At 42.1% G+C, this 24,236-nt stretch overlaps 1 protein-coding gene across 1 annotated transcript in view; it reads right to left on the bottom strand.

The window, feature by feature from the left end:
• The window catches only part of LOC126402860 (chemokine-like protein TAFA-2), a 127,164-nt gene extending 110,210 nt beyond the window's left edge, over positions 1-16,954 (bottom strand). Inside the window, exon 1 of the mRNA XM_050065179.1 lies at positions 16,449-16,954. The gene's annotated coding sequence lies outside the window, so the exon portion shown is untranslated. The remainder of the gene's footprint in view (positions 1-16,448) is intronic.
• Between the last annotated feature and the right edge of the window lie 7,282 nt (positions 16,955-24,236).

Genomic DNA, 24,236 nt, shown 5'->3' with positions numbered 1-24,236 from the left:
TCGGACAGCACAGGGCAGCACTGTCATCATCCTGTGGGGGGGCCTGAACTGGGGGGGGGGTGACAACATTCACAGTGAGGAATGATTGTGATCTGATGAATTCATGTCAAGCATACCAAGTAGGTTACAGCACCCACTGCTAACATGTTTGTTTCCTGGTGTTTGCTGCTGCAGCACCACGGACAGCTCCCTACTGCATGACACAGGATAGCAGTACTCAGAAAGACGGTCCGAGGCCCTTTAAGAGCCTCATTAGTGTAGTCAGGGATATTGCAGATTGAGCAGAGAGTTGCCACCTCTAAGCAGACCATATACAGTGCACTCACTGCTCAGTCTGACACTAATTCCTATAGCTTACAACATTAATGGTGGAAACTTACCTGATCATCACATGGCATGTTCATGATGAGATTTGACTAATAAACACTTAATTCTCATACATTTACCTCTTTAGTTTATCCACTGCTGTTATCATCCATATCCACCTTTTTTGTTGTTTAGTAAAGAATAAAAACATGCAGAGTCGGAAACAAATCAGAGCTCTTTAACATCAAAGGCAGCGATGGATGATAAGGGCACTCGAAAAACAAGACTAAAGCTAAAGGCACACCGCCACCGCAGCGTCATGGTGTGTCAAGTGCTGCTTCTCACTCCAACAGGAAGCATATCAACAGAAGACCTCACACAGTTATTACGACTTCTGTTTCAAGATCTGTACTCCACCTCTGCATTAATTTAAAATCACGTGTGGATACCGCTTGGGCAGTGACTTGCAGCATTAGAAACCAGAAACGTTGGCATGATACGCAGCTAGTTGCCGTTTAGTTTAACAGCGCCCAGGGGAGTCAGGTGGAAACGTGGCGGGACAAGGACGGAAGTTAAGGCCGCAAAAGCCTGACTGGGGCAGCCAGGAAGGGTGGTGGATGGGTCAAACAAACACTGACTTTCACCCACGAGAGCAATGTTCATGTCCTGTAGGATTCTAAAGCCAAACCCTGATCTTTTTTCCTAAACCTAACCATGTGTGTTTGTTGTTGAAGGAAAAAAGCGTCAATCCGTGGTGTTGCACTGACATAGTGCGTTTATTTTGAAAGAAGACAATACATGTAACAGGCAGAACCTGACACGGTGTCCCACAACGTCAGCGACCAACACACCCAGGGTACCTTGCACATCGTATGTGGACGTGGAAATTCCATGACCAAACGTCAATATGCGACGGATGTGTCAGAGTGAGAATGTGTTGGATTTGTCACCTGAGGAACCAATCTCCAATAATAATGGAATTGTAAGCCGTTTAGCTTTGAATATTTCTTGACCTTAACCATTCTTCATCACACACACTCACAAGAGACAGCGACAGCAAGAAGTTAAATTTCACTTCATTTCAAATTTATCTATATAGCTCAGTGTTACAAATTTGTCTCAGAGGGCCTTACAACATACAACACACAGTTTCCCTGGAATTCAGTAGGCTATATCTTCAGTAGCTAGCTAGCTAACCCTACACTTTTCAGGGTTTGATTTTGGTTTTGGAACAGGGACGAAACGTATCTTTTTCCAACCTCTCCAAGTAACAAGTATCATTAATACACGACCTGTTCCAGGCACAACATTTAGCTCCAAATCCACAAAATCAGCCTGAAAATGACAATTGCATTAGAGTCAATGGAGCACAGCTGTGTTGTTGTCGGAGCCTTGTCGGAGCTGGCTGATGTTACGCTATGATTGGTCAGTCTGTGTTCAAGGGGATGGACTTACCAAAGGGGCAATTCACTTCTTAGGGGCTTATTAATGGATGTGTTAAATTTCATGGCATTCTGTCCAATAGTTGTTTAGGTACTTTACTCAAAACCACAAATGTCAGCCTCATGTGCGCCAGACGAAAAGTCAAGGGATTACAAAAGTCATGCTCTGGGGACCATGAATTTACAAAAATTTCATGGAAATCCATTTAATAGTGGTGTCGAAATTTCAGCCTGGACCAACATTTCCATCTATAGAGCTATACTCCTAGCATGGCCAAAAATTTAACTAGCTGCTGTCTCATTTTCACATCACAGTACAGACATGCTTAATAGGTAAAAGCCAAAGAATTCCTACGGAAGATAAGAGAAACAAAACGTGTAGGAAACATATTGATGGAAAATAATTGACAATGTAACTCCTTGTGACCGAAACCCCCAAAGCCATCGGCATCACAAATTAAGCTCCTCTTTGTGCCCTTCTCTGCCACAGCTGCAGCTCGGGAGAGGACACAAGGCCAGCTCAGCCTCATCACATAAAGGCAGGCGGAATGCTAATAAAGTTGGATTCAATCAAATTGAAAGCAGTCTTTTGGTAATTCATGGCTTTAAAATTAGAATTCTTGTTCTGCATTCAGAGCCTCTCTCTGCCTCACCCACACAACCCGAGTCTTATCCTGACTCGAACTGAGAGAATGTTGTGTTATCCGCTGACGAGATCGTACAAACATGTAAACACCTTAAAATAATGCGATTCTAAATGATCTCAAATTGGCTACGAGTAAAATCCTGTTTTCTTCTTCTGCTGATGTGTCATTTCCTACAGTAGATATCATCTTTCTGTAGTCACTGATGCTTTTTCCTTTTGCCATTTGTTGATTAAGTCTTGTTTGTGCTTTATTTTTACTTCCTTTCAATATGTTTATCGCATGCACAGAACACCGAGGCAAATACCGACTTACGTAATAAATCTGATTCTGGTTGTGATTTCTGCCAGCGCTGACACATATCTTTGTCCTCTCAGCCTTGGGGCTATCACTAAGTCCAGCTAAGCAACACATTCCTGTAATGAACAACTGTGGCTGCTGGCAGAAATATATTGGGCATCGTTATCCGTCCAACAGATGGTTCACTCCACAAATGACCAAACCAGCGTTGGATGTCTGAGATGACAAAAGCTAGATCGATGTTGTGTTCAGGCACAAACAGAGCATTAAAAAGCTGTTTATTTGTAGAAAAATGTTGCAGAATAATACCCCAAACCCCGACCCAAACACCGCTGTTTGTGTGCATGCATATGTGCATGGCTGTAGTTTTCTCCCTCTGTGTGCCCTCGGAGGGCTCTGGCTAATGGCAGTGTCATAATATTAGTCATATTAGGAGGGGATTAGTAAGAGAAGCCGTCTTAAGGATGTGATCCCTGGGAGGGGGTGCCAGATACTGCTTGTATTACTGTCAGCCCTGACTCGCACACACACTGGGAGCCTAGCAGCCTCGCCTGCTTTCCTCAATAGGATCTGTAGAGAAACATGACACACTGAAGCACACCACCTACTGTAGCTCATTCCCCTCTTCCACTATGTTTTTTTTTTTATCTCATCTATTGGAGTGCTGGTGTGAAACGTGTCTGGTAGAAAAACAGAAATGCTCCGGCTGTGTTGGAAGGTTGAAGCATGCGGATTATGGGAACCAGCCCTACGCTCTTGAGCTTCTTAACTAGGTGTTCCCTCTTACTGGGCAGACTGTGTCATTGGTGTTGGAAGCCAAACTTACATGACAGTATGTTTCTGAAAATGCAGCGTTGACACCTGTGATAGTTGGCCAGTGGAGGGCGCACAAGCTTAATGCACTATTTTTAAACATTTGAAATAAATGACAAATGAATGACTTTTTAAGCATTCTGACATTAATTAAAGTGCAGTTATACAGTAGAAGTTAACTGCTAAGATTTTCTCTTTCCCATTCTCTTTGCCTGCATTGCATGGCAGCCATTCAAGCCATGCAGTGCACACTAATTCAACACTAGAGTGCTCCTGATCCTGCCTCCATCTAATACCAGTAGGCCTACACATGTGTAAAAATGGTGCAGAAGGCAGAGCCCTAAAACAACTAAAACAATTGTATTTGTGAGTTATTGGCTGAGTAGCCAGTCAAGACCTCTAAAATGGAGGCCGTCCCTGCTCATATTTCTCACTCTATCAGTAATTGAGACTTCTAGACACTCTGTTCCACTTTTTCAAAAAGTATTACATTAGGTCTATTTGTGTTATCAATACAAGGGGGGACCCATTGCAGTACATTGTGCTCCAACCATATTCAGCTTCTTCCTGTCTACACCTGTAGTAGCTGTTGTACTTCAGCCTCAATAGGACCGGCCTATATGTAGCTATTACTACAATATCAGCCATTTCCAGTCCCACTTGTCCAGTTCAAGCGACATTTTCCAAGGCTGAAAAATGAAGCCAACGCAGTGGTTGCAAAAACTGTAGTTCCTCTAATGACCACTTGAGGCTGGCTCCAGAAGCGAGTCAATCCCCATAGACATCCATGTTAAAATGCCTAATTTTACCGCAGACATAAACATATTTACAACCTCTCTTTTCCCACGAAACATAATGCACCAAAAGTTGTACATATCCCACGTAATCATGAGCCAGTACTTCATGCATAAACCATGTACTATGGAAGGCTGCGATCGCATGACCAAAGCGCTGACGGGAGTAAAGAAACAAGCGGTCTTGATTAGTCTGTGTAAGGAATAGGATGGGGTGGTGGATGTTTCAGAAAACGCAGTAAGTCAGATCCACTTCTCACTCCTCCACAACTCCACCCCCTTCATCAAATATGGTCACTTCTGGCTTCGAAAATTCAAGATGGCAACGGCCAAAATGCCAAACTCAAGGCTTCAGAATGGGAGTCCACAAACCAAAGGGTGGCATCATGATGGCTACGTCCATTATTTAATAAAATTGCTGTAACAGAAGCAGTAGTATTACTGTTGAATCTAAATGTTTAAATTTAAACAGAGCTTTTTATTTTCTAAGTACGAGATTTGTTTTGTTTCTCTCTGCTTGTTGAGAAAAGAGATTAAAAAGTAGCCGAGCTGAGCTCTTGGTTGGAGTGTGTTTACTGATTCAGTTGTTGACTAAATGTAAAAGCTTTCTACAGCTGGAGTCAAAGCTTATAGTGCACCGAGCTAAACAACAGCATCGCTAGTGTGTACTTTGTGGTTGAATGTGGACACAATAGTATTAAAATGTGTGTGTGTGTGTGTGTGTGTGTGTGTGTGTGTGTGTGTATATTTCTCCACCACCTTCTTGATCTCTGCCATTAGTGGGCTTCAAGCTAAAGATCAGCTACTTATAAACCACGCATACACACCACAACCTTCCCCCCCACACTGCAGTAATTACTGCTATGTCTGCGCTCCAGCACAAACATACCAATCTACAGTATATAAAGCTTCATACTGAATTCATAATTGCGTAATTAGTTATAATTGCATGTGCTGTGGGCTTGCCTGACAACCTAATGAGGCAGCCATAAAATAGCTAGTGGTTCCACTTATAAGAACATAATGAAAGACTACAAGATAAAAGGGCATACACAGACAAACACAGGCAGCCAGTAGGATAGGCCCTGAGCCACACACACACAAAAAAAGTGTAGAAATTACTGAAAGAAAGAAGTGAGTGAGTTTATGACTCTCATTATACTCTGTCAACGGCAGCTCAGTTCATCAGCGACTACGAGTGTCTCTGTGGTTCCCATGGCTCAGCCTGTTGGGACGTCATTTGCTCCTAACCTTTCCTTCACCGCCGCCAAAGGAATGACCACGACTCACAGAAACACCCTCAGGAGAGCAGAGATAGGACACACACACGCACAAGGCCGGGTCTAACTATGCTGGCCTAATGACCACAGTGATTGCTGTGTAGTTGTTGTTGATGAAGAAAGCTGCCGGAGGGTTGTGTGCGTGGCGTAGCTCTGACTTCTGGCTCCTCATTGCCATCAGCCATAATGAGTCAGCCGTGATGCCACCAAAGCGTCGGTGTCGGCCCGTTTATTACCACGCTGTAAGTGATACCACATCTCCAGCCCACACACTGGTGGAAGCTCCTGTCACTGCAGACTCATTAGCAGAAGCTATAGCCGCGCCAAAATCAACAAATCAAATTGCCTTCTTAATAAGTTGCAACGTGCTACAGCACAGTCGGCTGCTACAATTGCAGCCATACTTGTAGTTAACCTGCACACCATGAATTTAGCCACCGTGTTAACGCAGCATCCACCACAATCTAATGTTTCTGAAATACTGTCACAAATGAGCCGGCAGCTTTAACAGCTCTGCAGCACAAAACTGACGCCAATCAAACGACTGCTTACAGAGCAAATTGTTTGCTTTGTAAATCAAAGTAAAAACACGTCTTTGACACAATGCAGTTTACTCATATTTAGGCAGGAAGAGGTAAAAGCAAACACATTCACAACCAGCCTGCGTCAGTATATAGTGTGTGTAGGTGAGGTGTGGAGAGACTATACAGCTTTGCTACAACATGTATACAAGCAGTTGTTCATCTCTGAGTGTGTGTGTTAGTGTGAAAGAGCCAGAGAGATTTTAAAGAGGCATTGCAGTTTATGGATCTCATGTTACATCATATATAATAATAAACTATATTTTTTAATGAACTGTTTCCAGTGATTAGCTTTTCTTTAATTATCACTAATTTGCAAACCTCTTGCTCCTATATGAAATTTTTTAATTGTTCTACTTTCATGATAAACCTGCGTAAGAAGTACTATGCTTGATTATAGTCAAGACAATAAAGCAAACTTGATAACAGAGGTGTTCAGCACATGTATGAGCAAAACTCTGACACCAAATCTTCAAAGTGAATTGACAGTATTAATCTAAGTCAGTCTGGGCAAGTACTCATTCCACTAAACTTGCTCCCATTTTTTGTTCAGAAACAGACATCAAACTCATTCATCTCGACCATTGTTTATCCAGTTTGGCATCATCAGAGTTTATTAAATCAACCAAATACAGATTGATCTATTTGTGTACAGTTCCCTGAACAGGCTACTTCCCTCATATTTTAATCAGCAGTACTCCTAAAGTCATCATTTCCGCAATTATCTACTCAAAACAACTATGAACTCAGGCCTCCTTTTAGTCATACATCTCGGTTAAAGTTTGGTTTTATGGGACAGTTCACAGCAAAATTAAAAACGTGTATTTTTCCTCTTACCTGTGGTGCTATTTATCAGTCCAGATTGTTTTGGTGTGAGTTGTCCGAGTGTTGGAGATGTCTACCTTCTCTCAAATATTATAGAACTAGATGGCACTCGGCTTGTGGTGCTCAAAGTGCCAAAAATGCATTGATTAATCACATGTCTCTTTCCAGAAATCATGACGGAGTTACTCAAGATAATCCACAGACCTTGTTGTGAGCAGTTTCATGTAGGAACTGTTTTCTTTCTACCAAACTACATCCACCAAACGTGCATCTACTGCTGCCTCATCCAGCACCGCTGAGCTAGCTAAACTTAGAGCTCAGTCGAGGAGGACGCCATCAATGTTAACATCTTGCACAGTCATGAGCACGTTGACTAACTCATCCGTGAGTAGATGCACCCTTCCTTCTGTGCAGTGATACAAATGGTGTCATTCGGTAGAAAGAAAATAGTTCCTAAATGATTAAATGAAACTGCTCACAACAAGGTCTGTGGATTATCTTGAGTAACCAGGTCATGATTTCTGGAAAGAGACACTGATGTTGAGGTTTCAAATGTAATTTTTTAGCACTTTGAGCACCACAAGCCGAGTGCCATCTAGTTCCATTATATTCGAGAGAAGACAGACATCTCTACAGCTGATATCTTCAACACTCTGCAACTCACACCAAAACAGTCTAGATTGATAAATAGCACTAAAGGTAAAGGAAAAAATATATATTTATAATGTGGGGGTGAACTGTCCCTTTAATCCCTTTGTCAGTGACATGGAAAGCTCTGCCATTTTGCTGCTCAAGAAAACTTGTAAAAGGTTTAATTTTATCTCCCCAGTGTTATCCTTTTATATTATCTGTGTAAGCCCACTATTAATTAGTCTTTTTTTATTACTTTGTGTACAAGTATATGGACGTCTGCCGATGTGTGCAATCTTATCTTTTATCTTTCCCTCTTTTCCATCCTTGTAATATTTTACTCCATCTAACGGCTTAAGATAAACCCTGGAGAGCGCCTTGATCAGGACTCTCTGGGGTTTTCTGCAGCCCTGCATTACATTTTTTGTTTTTACGTACATACTTATTTGCATTATTTTTGTTTAATATTATTGTGTATATGCGTAAACAAATACACTAAACTATATTGATGACCATTGTCAGCAGTGGAGCTCCCCTCACTGGTGACTGAGAGCACCGGGGTCAGACGCAGTACATTACTTGGTAGTGAAAATCTCATTAAAAGGAAAGAAGTGATGTGTTCACTTATGGATGTACATACTGAAGTGCATTTGATTGCTTAGCTTAGGGGAAAGTGAACAAACTACATAGTCAGTAATCTTTTTAACTGAACTGATCAATCAAAATGCCCACCTCTGTTTTAAAAACGAAAATCTGAGTTTGAGAGCGAGAGACCGACAGCGAGACAGCACAGCGGAGAGTTTGGTCAAGAGAGATGGCCATTAACAGTGTAAATGAAGGGAAACATGTAATGACGGGACCCCAGAGTCACTGATGAGGGTGATGGATGGCTTTCAACTCAAAGACATGGCAGGTCATCACTCACAGCAGACATAAACACACACACAGGCGTTCTTACGGCGAATTTTCACACAGAGAATCACACACTCACTCATGCTCTCTCATTCTCTCTCTTATTAACCTTCTGCACATCCACTTACACTATTCAGCATTGTATTGTCGGCACTGCTGCAATCGAATATATAGCCTTGGAAAACACTCACACACACACACACACACACACACACACACACACACAGAGCATCATTCACCGATGCCCTATCACATACCCTCATTAGTCAAAGGAGGAAAGCACTGCCACACAGTATTCCCGTCATCTCCGTTTTCTCTGTCTGTCTCTCTGCTACGAATAATTATTATTATCTATTACCGATCGCTTATTATTTTCAGTTAATTTAGTCATCTTTCAGCATAGCAAATGTCAAAAATGATGACAACAATCACAGATCAACAGAATTCAACATGATGTCTCAAAGGGATAGTTCAGTTTTTTTTTTGAGGGGGTTGTTTGAGGTACATATCAAACAGTTGAAGTCAACCAGCATGCCTCCAGTTTAGAGAAGCCGTCCAGCACAGAAGCTAAGATTGCACTGCTGTGGAGGGGTCAGCAACAAAACGTATTTTAGCCACCTTAAAAAAGTTCCACCTAAAAAGAAATCTATATCAGTTTAAGTGTGTGCTTTATTGGGGGTATTCTCACCGCCTTACCTTTCTGTCAGACAGCTTGTTTCAATGGAAAAGCCCTTCTGCCCTTTTGTCAAAGTCGCCAAACTCCATTGAGAAAAACAGTAATTTTACCCTGCTGAACACGAGAGCTGCTGGTCTACTGCTGCTTCAGAAAGTTATTTTTTTGGGTTATTGTGTGACTTTGGTGGATCCAAACTAACCCTTTTAAAGCCAAAGTCAAACAATAACACTGACTAACTCAAAGAACGAGGCAGCCATAGACCAGCAGCTCCTGTGTTCAACAATATTAAATTACTGTTTTTCACAATGGAGTCTGGCTTTGGAGAAAGCGCCTTCATTTTCCCATCGGAAATCACATATGACATTAAGGTGAAGCAGTGAAAATACTCTGAATGTAGCATACACTTAAACTGATACTCATTTTTTTAGTGGGACTCTTTTTAAGTGGCTAAAATACACTTTGTTGCTGACCCCTCCACAGCAGTACATTGCTCAGCTTTCATGTTGGACTCCAGCCTGCTTCTCCAAACTGGGGGTGTGCCTACCGCCATCTATTGTATGTAATATACCCTCTATGGATAAGTACCCCATACAACCCCACTTAAAAAAAACTGAACTATGCCTTTAAGATATCTTGTTTATTCTGACTGTGTTCAAATTAATACAATATGACTGTAACTCACAAAAGCTTGGTACTTTTCATTTTTGGAAGGACTTACAGATAAGAAGTTGTATTATGGTAAAGTCCTACAATATAGCTGATAACATAATTATAAACTATTTCAAATTGATTTGGCAAAGGGACCTCAGGGAAGAAATTGATAGTGACAGATGGTCTAAAATTATGTCAGGATGTGGTAAATATGCGAAAGAACAATATCAGGTACTGCAAAGATATTATCATACGTGGTTACAACTCCACAGAATAAAGTTGTTAAACAACAATAGCTGTTGGAAATGTAAAACCGAAACAAGACCTTTCATGCACTGTACTGTATATGGGAGTGTAGTTTGGTCAGACCACTCTGGATGAGAGTATAAGAAACTTTAACTTGTTGGTTTGGTTCAGAAATACCTTTAAGCCCAAAGTTGTGTTTACTGCAGGATCGGTTGCAAATACCAAATGTATCCAAGTGTGCATTGGATACGTTGTCATTATTGTGGGTCTAATAATTGTCTGTCGAGTTATTATAAGGCACTGAAAGACAACAAAGGCCTCGGAATTGAAAGAATGTGTTAATACAATGGTGAAAATAGCTTCATATGAATGTATGCTCAGTAGAATAAATGGTGATCAGGAGAAAGGAGTATCTCCTCGGGACCGGTTATGGACTCATATCAAAATGGAAGATAAGCCTACATTACTATGAACTTGCTCTGTGATTATGTGACCCTGTAGAGAGATGAGTCCACATCCATATTCGTATTCTTGTATGCCCGAGCCTTTCAAACCAATAAAAACTTGAATTATAAAAAAGTTTGGTACTTTTACTTGATGAAGTTATGGCTTCAGCTGATGCTTATTTTTATTGTTGCTTACTCTTTTTGATTATTTCCCTCCTCATTTTCTAATTCCTTATGTTTTAAAGTTGCTTGTTTTGTCTGATACATTGTCCAAGAGTCCCACGACACCTAATTATTTAAGATGTAAAGAAAAAAAAAATGCAGCAAATCCTCATATTTAAGAAGCTCTAACCAGATTTCCTTTTGCATCTTTGCTTGATAAATGACCTAACCAATTACTGAGCTATCAAAATTCTTGGCGTTCAACATGAAAACTGCTTATTTTGTCAGACAAATGTCCAGAACACAAAGCTATTCAATTAGCGGTGATATTAAATATAGAAGACCAGCATGTCCTCTTATGTTAGGAGCAAGAAACAGAATTTTTAAAGCATTTCTTATTTATCAATGACCTATAAATTTTAAATTCTTGCACTGACTCTTGCATTTGACTTGTCTTTTTGCTCTGTTGTTGTTTTGTCTTGGCATCTTACGTTGACTGTCTTGTTTGCACCACTTAAATGTAGAATGTAGCACCATTGTCCCCAGAGAAACAAAATGTCTTCCCTGCTAGGTACTTGTGTATGGGTGTAGCCCTGTCTCCTACAAATTACATTTATATACGACTTTTTGAAACCAATTTGTTGCCTAAACCTAAGACAAGAGTCTCGATGCAAACCTGACATTCTGGTGCCAAAGTCCGACACTTTGTAAACCCATCATCCTCCCTCGGGAGCCTACATGGTATATGAATGTAGTGTTTCATGACCTGAAAGAACGTCTCTGAACGTAACCCACGCAGCAATTACGTTGCCACAACAACGTTATTAAGGAAGCAGCTTAGTAAGATACCAATGTGATTTCATTGCTGAATTTACAACCTAGCTCTTTCTGCTCTGCACACTGCCCCGGCTGTGACCGAGACAGACACTGAAAGCAAAGCGTCATGTTTCTCCCCCCCATGCAACTTCTCTCTTCTGTCCTCTCCCTCTGGTCTTCACCCCTTCCTTGCTCTGCAGTCAAGGGAAACAGTGTGTGGGGCGCAGAGGTGCTGGGTAAACAGTGGTTCTGCAAAGTGCTTTTTCCTGGGCTGTGTATACCTGGGTAATAGAGGCAGTAATGGAGTTTGTTCAGGCTAAGGTAATCCTGGAGCTGTGAGCGCAGCATCTGCTGCTGTTTCCCTCCGACGCTGTTCTGTTCCACAGCAGGTACTGATGCTGTTGTAGCTGTCACCGTTACTGTCCCACACAAGCCATTTGGGAGCAAAGCAATGTGTGGATGTGTTTGTGTGAATGTGTATTTTCTGCAACAACAAAAAAAATGTGTGTAAGAAAATATATGTGTGTGTGTGTGTGTGTATATGTGCATCCTGAGCAAAAATTGCATACAGATAAAGTGCTGAAAGATGTGTGTCTGTGGGGGAGCAGAGGTGTCTGGATGTGTGCGTGTTCGGTGGAAAAGTGTGTGTATGTGTGTGTGTGTGTGTGTGTGTGTGTGTGTAGAGAGAGGGGAAGAATCTAAAAAATATATGTGTTTGGATGTTATAGCTCACCTTTGGGAGGTGGGATAAGAACAGGGCTGGCGGCTAGGAATGAATTTACGGGGCCCGATCTCCCAGAAACAATTTCTTTATGTGGGTTACACACATTTAGAGTGGCTACTCGTCCCCCCTGGGCCTCGGCACACCACACACAGCTACTGGAGATGGCCAATGAAATACAGAACACCTTTTATAGGACACATGCTTTTTATTTATTTTTATTTATCCCCTGTAGCTTTCTTTCTTTTTTTCCCCTATCTCTCTCTCTTTCTCTGTTTAGGTGTCTGTCTCACTTGTTCCTGTTTTCTCATTCTTTCTTTTTTCATTCGCTCCTATTCTCTTCTCATCATGCACAGCTACAGGAGGTGGCAAATGAAAACAAAATCACTTTTTACACATATTATACTTTTTGTTTCTTCCTGGTTGCTCTTGTCTTTGTCTGTCTCCTTCCTGTCTCTGTATTCCTGTCTTTCTGTCCTGTCTCTCCTTCTCTGTCCCTCTGGACAGCGGCTTTGACATCATTCCCATGGCCCAGAGGGCTTATTGTTAGAGTTGAAGGATAAAGGAAGAGAGACAGAGAATGTAGAAGGAGGGAGCATGTGTGTTAGAAATGCACAGGGAGACATCGTGGACTGTAAAAGAGAGCCCGGTCTCATTCTGAAGTCACCAAAATCCGGCGCTTGGGCAGTGACTTGCGGCATCAGAAACCAATGAAAAAGGCGTCCTTTAATGTCGACATGATGCTATATTTTAATGCCACCCGGCGCCATCAGGGGGAAACGGACAAGGACAAAAGTGAAGGCGGCGAAAGTACGACTGGGTCCAACAAACACCGGCTTTCACCCGAAAAGTGTTCGCGTCCCATAAGATTCAAAAGCCAAACCCTGTTTTCCTAATCCTTACCACGTGTTTTTGTTGCTGAAGTAAACAAAACGTCAATTTGCAGCATTGTACTGACATAGTATCTTGAAAGAAGACAATGCATATAACAGGCAGAACTTGAGACAGTGTCCCATAACGTCAACAACCAACACACCCAGGGTACCTTGCACGTCGTATGCGGACGTGGAAAGTCCATGACCAAACGTCGATATGTGACGAGGTCGGATTGAGATGTGGACGTACCCACCGTGCCATCACCCATTGGTTTCCCCATTTTGAAGCCTCGAGTTTAGCATTGTGGACGTCGCCATCTTGGTATTTTGGAGCCAGAAGTGACTGTATTTGGACAAGAGGGTGGAGCTGTGGAGGAGCAAGGGGTGGATCTGACTGAGAACCCAAGGACACCACTGTGGTAGTGACTTGTCAATCATAAGGTAGCCACAACCAAAGAATACCCTGCTTTATCGTCTATTTTCCTAAAGATGGGACCATAGTTTACAAAATGAACATCATGCTGTAGTGAAGAAAACTCAAATTTAGTTATCTGGGCCATAAACTCAAAAGGAAACTGTTTACTAAGGTTAAAAAATCAAGTGAGATGTAGGGTTATTTTCCATAGACTTCTATACAATCAGATTTGTTTTTTGCAACCAGTGGAGTCGCCCCCTGCTGGACATTAGAAAGAATGCAGGTTTAAAACACTTGTGCAGTGGCTTCACTTTTTAGACCCAGAGATAACCTTCTGGGAGACAAAGGGAAATTTTGGGATATGGAAACATATCATTTGGGATGTGTGTGTGTGTGTGTGTGTGTGTGTGTGTGTTTACTTGATTACTCATGTTGCAGGGATGCAAATCTATCGTTACAATCACATTGCTGGGACTCCTGGTCCCTACAAGGATAAGAAGTCATTTTAGATCAAGATCCTGTTTTCAGCTAAAGATGCCATGTGTGCATACATGTGTATCCTTGCTTTTTATTTATTCATTTATTTATTTTTGGCATTTAATGCTTTCATTACACAGCGATTAGTGGAAAGGTGACAGGAAATGAGGGAGAGAGAGATGCATCAAAGGTCATGGTGGGCGTCTTAATCCCTGTGCCACAGGAACGCCCCAGTGCATGTTTGCTTTTGGAAAATAAATGGCTGCATGTGAAGAGCAATACGGGGGATAATACACTGCTTTGCAAATGGCAGAGTACTCAAATTACCATTTTTCCACTTGTTTTCCCGTTGTTATGTTATTACATTTCAAAATGTGATTGTTGTTTTCACACAGTGCACACTTGCAATCTTGGGCATACTGGAGGAAACTGCAGGCCACCGGACTTGTTCAAACTGGACTATTTCACCTTGCCTCCCTATGGCAACATGACAAAACCACACCTGTGGAGACCCCCTTTGCGGCCATTAATTTAAGCCTTAACTTAAACTTAATCCAACCCTCAAACAGCCTTTCAAAAAAATGTCCAAACTCACACAAAGACAGAAGATTAGAAGATACATTCACACCAACACACACAAACCTTCTTCTTCGCCACATCGACTTCTCCATCACTTGTGTTATCTCAGTCAAATTTTTTCGCCCGGCTTTGAAGGAGATGTAATGTGATTCAGCCAACATGGCAATTCATATTTAAGTAATAACACGAGGAGAAGCACTGTTGTGTTTTATTTATTGGAGCGGGTGTATGTGCAGCCTGTCACAGGAAGGAGGCTGCAATTAGTGAATGTTTCCTAAATGACACGGCACAAAAGTCAATTTGATACGCTTACATAGATGCATACAAAGTATTTAAGCTTTATTAAAAAATGACAATCTAACACTTGAACTTCATTCCTTTTCTTCCTTCCTCTGTGCTCCTTTTTCTATCTCTCCATTTCCAACCCCCCATCTCCTCTTCGTCACTTCCATGAGCCTGTAATTACTAATGTGAGCAGAAAGACCCAAAGTGTTTATTGAATGAACGGGCGGTGATGTAACATTTCATGGTGGTGTTCATCAGCCTGTGGCCATATTAAAAATACATTCCAGAACCATTCTAGGAGCAACTAATCAGTGACCGCACATTTATTTGTTTCTTCTAATGGCCTCCTGTATTTTCCCCATGAACCAGCACCCGGACACCTTCCTGCATCACTACTCTACTGTCAATCATGCCTCACTGTCTGTTCTCTTCCTCCTTATTTTGTAACTCCCTCACTCCACTCCTCTGCCTCGTCTCTTCTCCTGTGTTCCTCGCCGAGGCTCATGGAAACAGAGGGAGAGTACGAGACAGATGGAGCAGGAGCATGTCAGAGATATATTCACAGTTGGGATGACCATCTTTGTTTAAATCAAACCAGCTTGTACACACACATGGGGATTTAATAAACAAGTCAAGGTTATAAAAAGGCCAGAAATAAGATAAGATAACACAGTCAGGAGACTTAAATGTTATAATGTCACCTCCGACTGTGTACATCAACATATCCAGACCTAAAAGTAGCCCCCACAACAACTTCAGCAGCTCACATCCTCCACCCTGCTACCAAATTGATGCACTATGTTGCTACTGTCACCAATAAAGGTCATCTTATGAATCACCATCTACAGTACATCAGGTGATCCATGGTGTTGTGCAGAAGACGCCCACCATCGCCACCGGCACCACTGCGTTCATACTTATCATTTAGCACATCTGGACACAGCACAGCTCACAGAATCAGTCAACGAGAAGTAAGAGCAGCTGTTTGCCCCCGCTAAACACCAGCTCGGCATAAAACAGCGCATGAACTCAGCGCCATATGCCCATATACGCACAGCAAAGACCTGCGTGCCCCCTTTGTGTGCGTGTGCATTTGTGTGTGTGTGTGTGTGTGTGTGTCAGAGAGAAAGAGAGGGAGAGAGAAAGAGGGAGGGAGGCCAGCCCTATATAGGCTGTGCAACACCTGAAACAACCGCAATCATTTGTCTTTGCTATAAAATCAGCACCGTGATAATAAAACTGATAGCACACCAGAGCAGGCTGATGGGATATTACCTCGAGGCAATATTTTTTGCATAACTCCCATGCCTTCATAAAAAAATCAAATCCTTGTCTATCCCCCCTTAAATGGAACAGATGAAGTGTAATCCAATCTGTGCGTAAATGGTTTTCCGAGACGAGATAACCAGCGGACTGTTACACAAGCGCGTCCATGCGTGGCAGGTGTGCCACTAATTTACTTTTTTATCACGCACACTTTTCATACACTTAACAGAAAGCGCATTGAAGCCGCTGGATGCGCCACCAGGGCGACTCTGTGCAGGTGTATAAAGGCTGTCCTGTGATCCATACCTGTTGGTGCGGTGTGGTCTTTCTTCTGTTAGCCCAGCAGGTGATCCTCTCTCCTCATAGCCGCTCCGCTATCCGAGACGGAGGAGAGGCTCGCATCCCCTCTCCGGTACCATAAAACGGCTCCTCTGTCAGGTTCGACTGGAGCGGAAAAGTTACACCATATCATCCACCTCCGCAGACGGGCTGGAGAGAAATAAAGCCGGTGGCAGATGTCACCTCCTGGGTTAAAACCAGCGGGTACTCCGGTGCTTGGAAAGGTCCCCTGAAAGTTCCGCTCCTCTCCTCCTCTTGTGCGCAGCGGGTTAGACTAGAAACTTAGTTATTAAGCCATACCAACATGGAGGAAACATCCAACTTTAGACCTCCCCAAGCAGGATTGTGTTTTGCATCGAGAACCCCTTCTTTATCCTCTTTAGGGGGGAGCGACGACAAAGTGTGGCGGGACAGAGGTGCGATGCGGTCGGGGAGTCATGCAGACTGTTGGTGCGCTCCCGTCTGTCCGCCTGGAAGATGGAGAGCGCCGCTCCACTGTCAGCTGTGAAGTGGAGCAGCGCTCCCTAGCGGCCGCAGCAGGGAACAGCTGACTGGAGAGGCTGCATGCAAGAAACGTAAATGATACTGTACAGTAATGTGAAGAAGAGCATATGGGCTGCGCCAAGACCTGTTGGATATATGATATTTGTCCTCTGTTGTCAGCACAGACTGGCAGACAAACAGAAAAGAGGCATGGACTAATGCATCAGCACAAACACACACACAAGCACGTACACACAGTGTCATACAACTCAAAATGCGTCAGCAATGGCTCTCAGGGGGGCTGGATGCTGGACATGAGGAAAATCTGAAATGTTTGTGTCATTTCAGGAAGGACAAAACAATATTGGATCTCCTCGCTCGCCCCCTCCCCTCCTCATCTCTTTCTTTCTCTCTCAGCTGTGTGAAGTTCAAATTAAATTGAACTCACTTTAGCTGAGCTATGGGCATTTCCCAGTAGACTCGACCAACAGGAGCAGAGGGGTGATCGACACCATGCCCAACCAAACTGACCCGTGTGAGTGTGTGTGTGCAAGTGTGTGTATGTGTAGTCGCAGTCTCTTCCACTGCCTGAAATGACCTGAGCTTCCCAAAGAAGTTTACTCACAACAAATGACTTTGTTCAGACTCTGTCACTCTGCAGTTCATTTGAGGAAGCAGCCCCACTGGCTCTGGGGTGTAACTGTGTGTGACTATATGTGTGTGTGTGCAACCACGCATATGTGTGTCTCTAGATAGATAGATAGATAGATAGATAGATAGATAGATAGATGCTTCATTCATCCCCATGGTGGAAATTCTTGTATCCAGTAAATCAATAAGGTGCCAATAGAAATAAATAAAGTAAAAAAAGTCCCTGAGTCTCTGAGTGACTATTTATTAATTACTCATCTTGAGTCCGATGGCTGATGGCTGTAGGGACGAAGGATCTCCTGAAGCTTTCAGTCCCGCAACGCAAGGAAATAAGCCGATCACTATGGCTGCTTCCCTGTCCTGCCATGATGTTGTGGAGAGGGTGGCTGCAGTTCCTGAGGATGGCCTGCATCTTGCTCCATGTGCGTCTCTCCAAAATTAACCACCAAATATTGATTTTAGGGGTTTTTTTAAAGCAAAAAAGCCAAATATTTGCAGGTTTCGTGCTTCCTAAATGTGAGAATTTGATGCTTTTCTTTGTCATACCTCATAACAAACTGAATGCTTTGGATTTTCGGGCTGTCGTTGAGATAAAATATTCAGTTTGTGGACATCACCTTGAGCTATGGGAAATTATAGGACACGTTTTGCTTTTGTCTGATTAATTGAGAACATAATAGGGAGATAATCAATAATAATAATAAATATATTTGTAGCCCTAACATCAGCTGTTGAGGAGATAACTGTGGAGGAAGTGAAACCCATGATCCAACACATTCTCACTCCGACCTGGTCACATATTGACGTTCTGGTCATGGACTTTCCACGTCCACATACGACGTGCAAGGTACCCTGGGTGTGTTGGTCGTTGATGTTCTATGACACCCTGTCAGGTTCTCTTCTTTTAAAATTCACTTCCGTTTTCACAGGAAATTTAAGTTTTTTTAAAATTCACTTCCGTTTTCACAGGAAATTTAAGTTTTACATACAGTCTCTTTCAAAATAGACACACTATGTCGGTACAACACCGCAAATTGATGGGTTTTTTCCTCCAGCAACAAAAACATGTTGGATTTAGGAAAAAAGTACAGGGTTTGGCTTTAGAATCTTACGGGACACAAACACTGCTCTCGCGGGTGAAAGTCGGTGTTTGTTGGACTCATCCAAAACCCCTCCCATCTCCCTGTTGGACTTTCACCTTCCTAACTTTTGTCCTTGTCCTGCTGCGTTTCCTCCTGTACTACAATGGCAATAGGTTGCATATCACGCTGACATTTAAGACCTTTTTTCCTTGGATTCTGATGCTGCAAGTCACTGCCCAAGCCCTGGATTTCAGCGACTTTGGAGTGAGACCGGGCTCCATGATCAGAATAGTCACTCATGTCTCTTACTCACATGGGGTTCACTTCTATATTGAATTATATGAATCATGAAAATACACTATTCCCCATCTCTCTGGAGACCCCCTGGAGCCCTCTCAACTACCCCTGGGGGTCCCCAGACCCCGGAGTGAGAACCACTGCACCAGACACACACAAACGAACACAGCCTACTCAATGAAACAAAGTACATTTGAAGTTCTAGCGGAGTGTGTTTAGTATATATAGGAGTCAGCATGCAAGTGCCAGACTTTGTGTGTGTGTGTGCGTGTGTGTGTGTGTGTGTGTGTGTGTGTGTGTGTGAGATGTAATCGAGGTGATGATGTATGGTTGCACACATGGATGACAGGGTAATTGATCCATAGTGGGGGTGTGATTGTGCGCGTGTGCATGTGAGGAGGCCCGGTGCCACTCATATATCATTTCACCCAGTGAGCTAATCTGTTACTCTGACAAAGAGTTCAGATTACTGATCTCTCCTCTCCTTTCCGTCCCCCTTCTCGAGCCTTCGACACTCTCCTGTTTTCTTCTCTTTTTTCACTCTCTGTGTTTTCATTTCTCATTCTGCGATCCCCCCACATTATCTTCTTAATATACCAAAGCATTCTGCTTCCCTCTCTCTCTGCGTCTCTCCATTGCTTTCTCTCTCTTCAAGTAACACGGGTGAATCATGGATAACCTCGCCACGGGATTTGTCTTCTGCACCGTTCTCTGGCAGCACAGTTAAACTCAGCATGTGGACTGCAAGATAGCAAATAGAGACACGCATGCATGCAAGATCCCAGGGCTGCTTGGAAGCCCTAAAAAATCAGACTAATTCCTTTGGGATCTGTGGCATTTGCACACACAGACACATCCTCACCCACACACGAGCGCACACTCCAGTTGGTGGCCTCCCAATGACACAGTGAGGGATTTAGCATGTGCCAGTCAGAGACCTTGGTGCATTTCTGTCACAGAATAGATAGTTGATTCCCACAGAGAGAAGTTTTACAGGCCACGCGACACCCTCGGTGAGGCATGTTGTGTGTACATTGAGTAGCACATGCAAACACAGCTACGCGGACATATTAATAGAGCAGCTCAGAATAATCTAATCATGTTCATTTGTCACACATTTCCTTCAATCAGTGAAGTGAAATCAGCTGAACGGCACAACTGAAATGGCGACAAATGCTGCCGGACTAATGAGATAATCCTTACAGGCATGAGGAGTTGCCACATGGCCCTGCATATACTCATAATAATCAGAGCTGTTAATGAGTGTAGACAGTGTACCATGGGGCAGCTGTCAGATGCAAAACCTCACAGAGGAAAAGTTATTTTTTTATTTTAAGGGAAGAGGCTGCCAATATTCTTTATCTTTGTTATTGTCCACAAATCCCACAAAAAGACCAAATCCGTTTGTTCATCTCTCAATATTTGACGTCAAATATTAATCCTTTAGCAGCTATAATTGATATTTTTATAATAACAGACCGAGTATTTACAGCTGCAGGACAGTGCACGTGGGGCTGACACAAAATAAAGTACAGTGCTTGTGTTCATTTAAATGAAGAAACATGTCACCCAGGGATGGAGCCAGACGTTGTGAGCACTTAGGGCTCAGTCTAAACCTAAGGGGGGTTCTAGGGGAAGATTTCCTCCAATTACCGCAGCTATATGCACTATTTTTCAAGTCATTTGAGATAACAGAACGCCTCAAAATCCGTACATCAATTGGGAAAAACATGATAATTGCCAAGGAAAAAAATCATCCTGTACAGCCTACAACCTATTTTGTATCTAATTGTTCTCCATCTGTCTTTATCATTCTGAAACCACAACACAACAAATGTGGAGGATGACTAATTTTCACTCCTGCTACCTAAAAAAGAGGAAAATTGTCTGGCATAAACAGCGTTACTAATCTGGAAACCTCTTTTTGTTACACTATGCTGGAGTTCACTGAATGAATGTTTAGCTGACAAATCTGATACATGAAGTCCATGCTATTTAACTTGCTGATTATTTATTTTTTATGTTACTTTATTCCTTATCTTGTTGACTTCATTAATTTGTTGTGATTTTCTCTATCTTTGCCTGTAAGGTGTCCTTGGCCCTATAAATAAAATTATATCTAGGTCTCCATCTACATCAGGGGAAGGATAGGTATCTGTATAGGTGTCCATCCATCTGTTCATCTGTCATCCATATTCAATGGTTGGACCCATAGATGTACACAGAATGGGTAACCTAGATCCACATGTCAAATATGAGTATTAAATGTATGACTGTGAAACTGTGTCAGTAAGATACCTGACAAATTAAAAATACGAAGTATATCTCATTTAATTCAGGACGTTAGTTCAAACTGAACGTAAGTTTGAGGTGCAAAAATAGCGAAAATGGGCTATAGGGGGCTTATGGGGGATTTATACTTGTGCAGCAGACCCTACGCTGTAGCTTATGCATTTGGCCTACACCGTTATCAACATTTATACTTGTGCAGTGGTGTCTGTGTCACTCTGCAGTTACACCTCCAAAACACTAGTTGGCAGAGGTTTCTGTGAAGTGCTGTAAAGTTTAGTTGATTCAAAACACACATTAAACACACATTAAACATGGCTTAATAGAGACAATTTCAAACAAAAGTACACAAATCAGCTTCACTATCACTCACAGCATTCACAGACAAACACTTGTCTTTATCTGGACAAATTTTCCCCACAAATACAACATGCTAATGTTATTAGCACAAGCCAAAGGCATTTTACGTTGTATAAATTAGCCTAGCTGCTAGCGGACTTCTCTTTACTCATATGAAACCAGGGACAACAGCAACATTTAACAAAGGTAACATTACAAAATTTGGCTCTATTACTACTCACAAGGTTCATCAACAAAACAACTGTCTTATACTAAACACGTTTTACAAACAAATATAACATGCTAACGTTATTAGCACAAGCCTATGGCATTTTACGTTGTATAAATTAGCCTAGCAACGAGCAGAGATTTCCTCTGCTCATATGAAGCCAGGATAAATCACACACAAGACTTAAAATGCTATTTTTGTGGAGGCTTTATTGTCTTCACAATTTATTGTTTCTTATCTGTGAAACTAAAGTAAATAAAAGCTTTGTTTCCACGGAGGGAAATGGTTTTTAGCTTACAAACATAGACAGGAGGTGCAGGTCAGGCTGCAATGTAGGTCACACCGTAGGCTCTGCATTGATGTAGAGCCTACGGTGTGGCTACAGCCTTGATTTGACGCAGTAGTAGAAATTCCACCTTACAACTAACTCCGTCAAGTGGAAACTTTATTTAGGCTAGCTAACACTTGCCGAGAGTTGCTTACATAGTTCAAAACAGTGCTATGTTTTAGGAAACAAGACAGTTTTTAAGATGATAAATAGTTGGATTCAGAGACTTACGTAGACAGCTCAGTAGTCAAAAAACAAGTGTGTCAAAGAATTTTACTTATATCGGCCAAAAACACTCTTTGTTACTGAACTCAGCTGAAACATGTCCAATCTCTGTGGAATTGTACGGGTCACTGTTTGGTGATATTGTGGCACAATATCTGCATCCTATAATAATCATGCTCTGTTCAAATAATTCAGTTTAACGTTTAAAGAGCTGATTTTGGGACATTTCGTTGGCTACATGTGAAACTAACATGATATATTTTAAAATGAAAGTAATTCAGTAGATACAGCTTAAATGAATATTTTTTGCTTATTCTCATAATATGAAGCAGCACACCTCCACAGTGAACGTGCCTGTTAGTAACACACCTTATTAAAGCAGCTCTCTTATTAAAATATTATTGCACTCCGTCCTGTCATTTTTCTTCCCTGTTAAAAGGGGTTTTTTTGGCAGAGAGTTTTTCCTTATCTGCTGTGAAGGTCCAAGGACAGAGGGATGTTGTGTGCTTTAAAGCCCTTCAAGGTTAATTGTGATTAGTTATATTGACCTTTATGGATCAAACTGAAATTGAAATTAAATTGAAATTACTATTTGTCCAGCCCTTTGAGGCATGCTTTGTGACGGGGCTAGAGTGAACTTTGACTTGACTAATCTGTAAAAGCACTTTCGGTATGAAATGCTCTTTTCTTTTACGAAGAACCGAACCTGGAGATAAAACTGACAAAACATCACCTGCAAATCATCTCTTTTGTGGGTGGTATTGCGAGAACACACTGACACAGGACTCTGATCTGGAGTCTCATTTATAGAACAACGTGTAGGATCCATACTAAAAGCCAAAAATGGCGTGCGCCAAAAAATATTTGACAATTTCTACAATCAGGCTTCTACTTCACCATCTGCGTCGTCAGTTTCCCATGCTCCAAGATGTCCATAACCATGGGTCAAAGTTTCTCCCATCAAGTCTGTTTTTAAAGATCAAAACTTTTGCGTGAGAAATGGCGTACGCCTCTTTTAGGCCTCATTTTGTGCGTACACAGTGTATATAAATGAGACCCCCCCAACTGCTTTAATTGCAAATCAAGGATAGCCCAACAATGATAGGAATATGTGGTCATCAATACTCTGAATTGAATATCAGGCCAGCAGAAGAACATTTACTCAGTTATATTAGATTTCTTTGGGAAATAGCATAGATTTGGGGTTTGGAGCAATGAAGCCCCTCTGCCACGTCACACACCCAAGTTTTTTAAAGTAGTTTTTGGACAACAATGAAGATCTAAAGCCCCATTTCCACCAAGCAGTACGGTACGACACAGTTCATTTTGGTATGCTTTTTTTCCGTTTCTACTGTGAAAAGTTGTGGATGTTACCAATAGAATTGATTCCGTACCATCTTCATTTTCGGTCCCCGTTCTGTTGGGGTACCAAGCGCACAGATCTGGTACTAAAAGGTGGAGCTGTGAACACTGCAGTCCGTTGACTGGTCAATAGAGGACGGTCACTCTGCTCAGGGTCGAGTTGAGGCTCATGTAACCACTTTTCATACCGTAGATAGTTTTATTACTGTTACTATAAAATGAAAGGAAGTTTTACTGCCTCTTGCAGCAGCTCCAGTCGGAGAAAAAATAATTTAATTCACCGGGCCGACTGCTAGCGTCTTTTAAGGTAGAACGTTAACTTGTAATGTCACTCAGTGTGTGAGGTGAAAACGTGAATACATCAGCACACCTTAAATATTTCCTATGACAACTTCGACCAAGTTTTTATATGACATACACTTTTAGTAATGAGTGGATCTTCAAGCGTTTATAATACGACCGGGTTATGT

This window comes from Epinephelus moara, chromosome 16 (assembly GCF_006386435.1).
Source record: "Epinephelus moara isolate mb chromosome 16, YSFRI_EMoa_1.0, whole genome shotgun sequence".
NCBI lineage: Eukaryota > Metazoa > Chordata > Actinopteri > Perciformes > Serranidae > Epinephelus > Epinephelus moara.
Note: the sequence above shows the minus strand (reverse complement) of the source record. Positions and strands in the feature narration are given on the sequence as shown.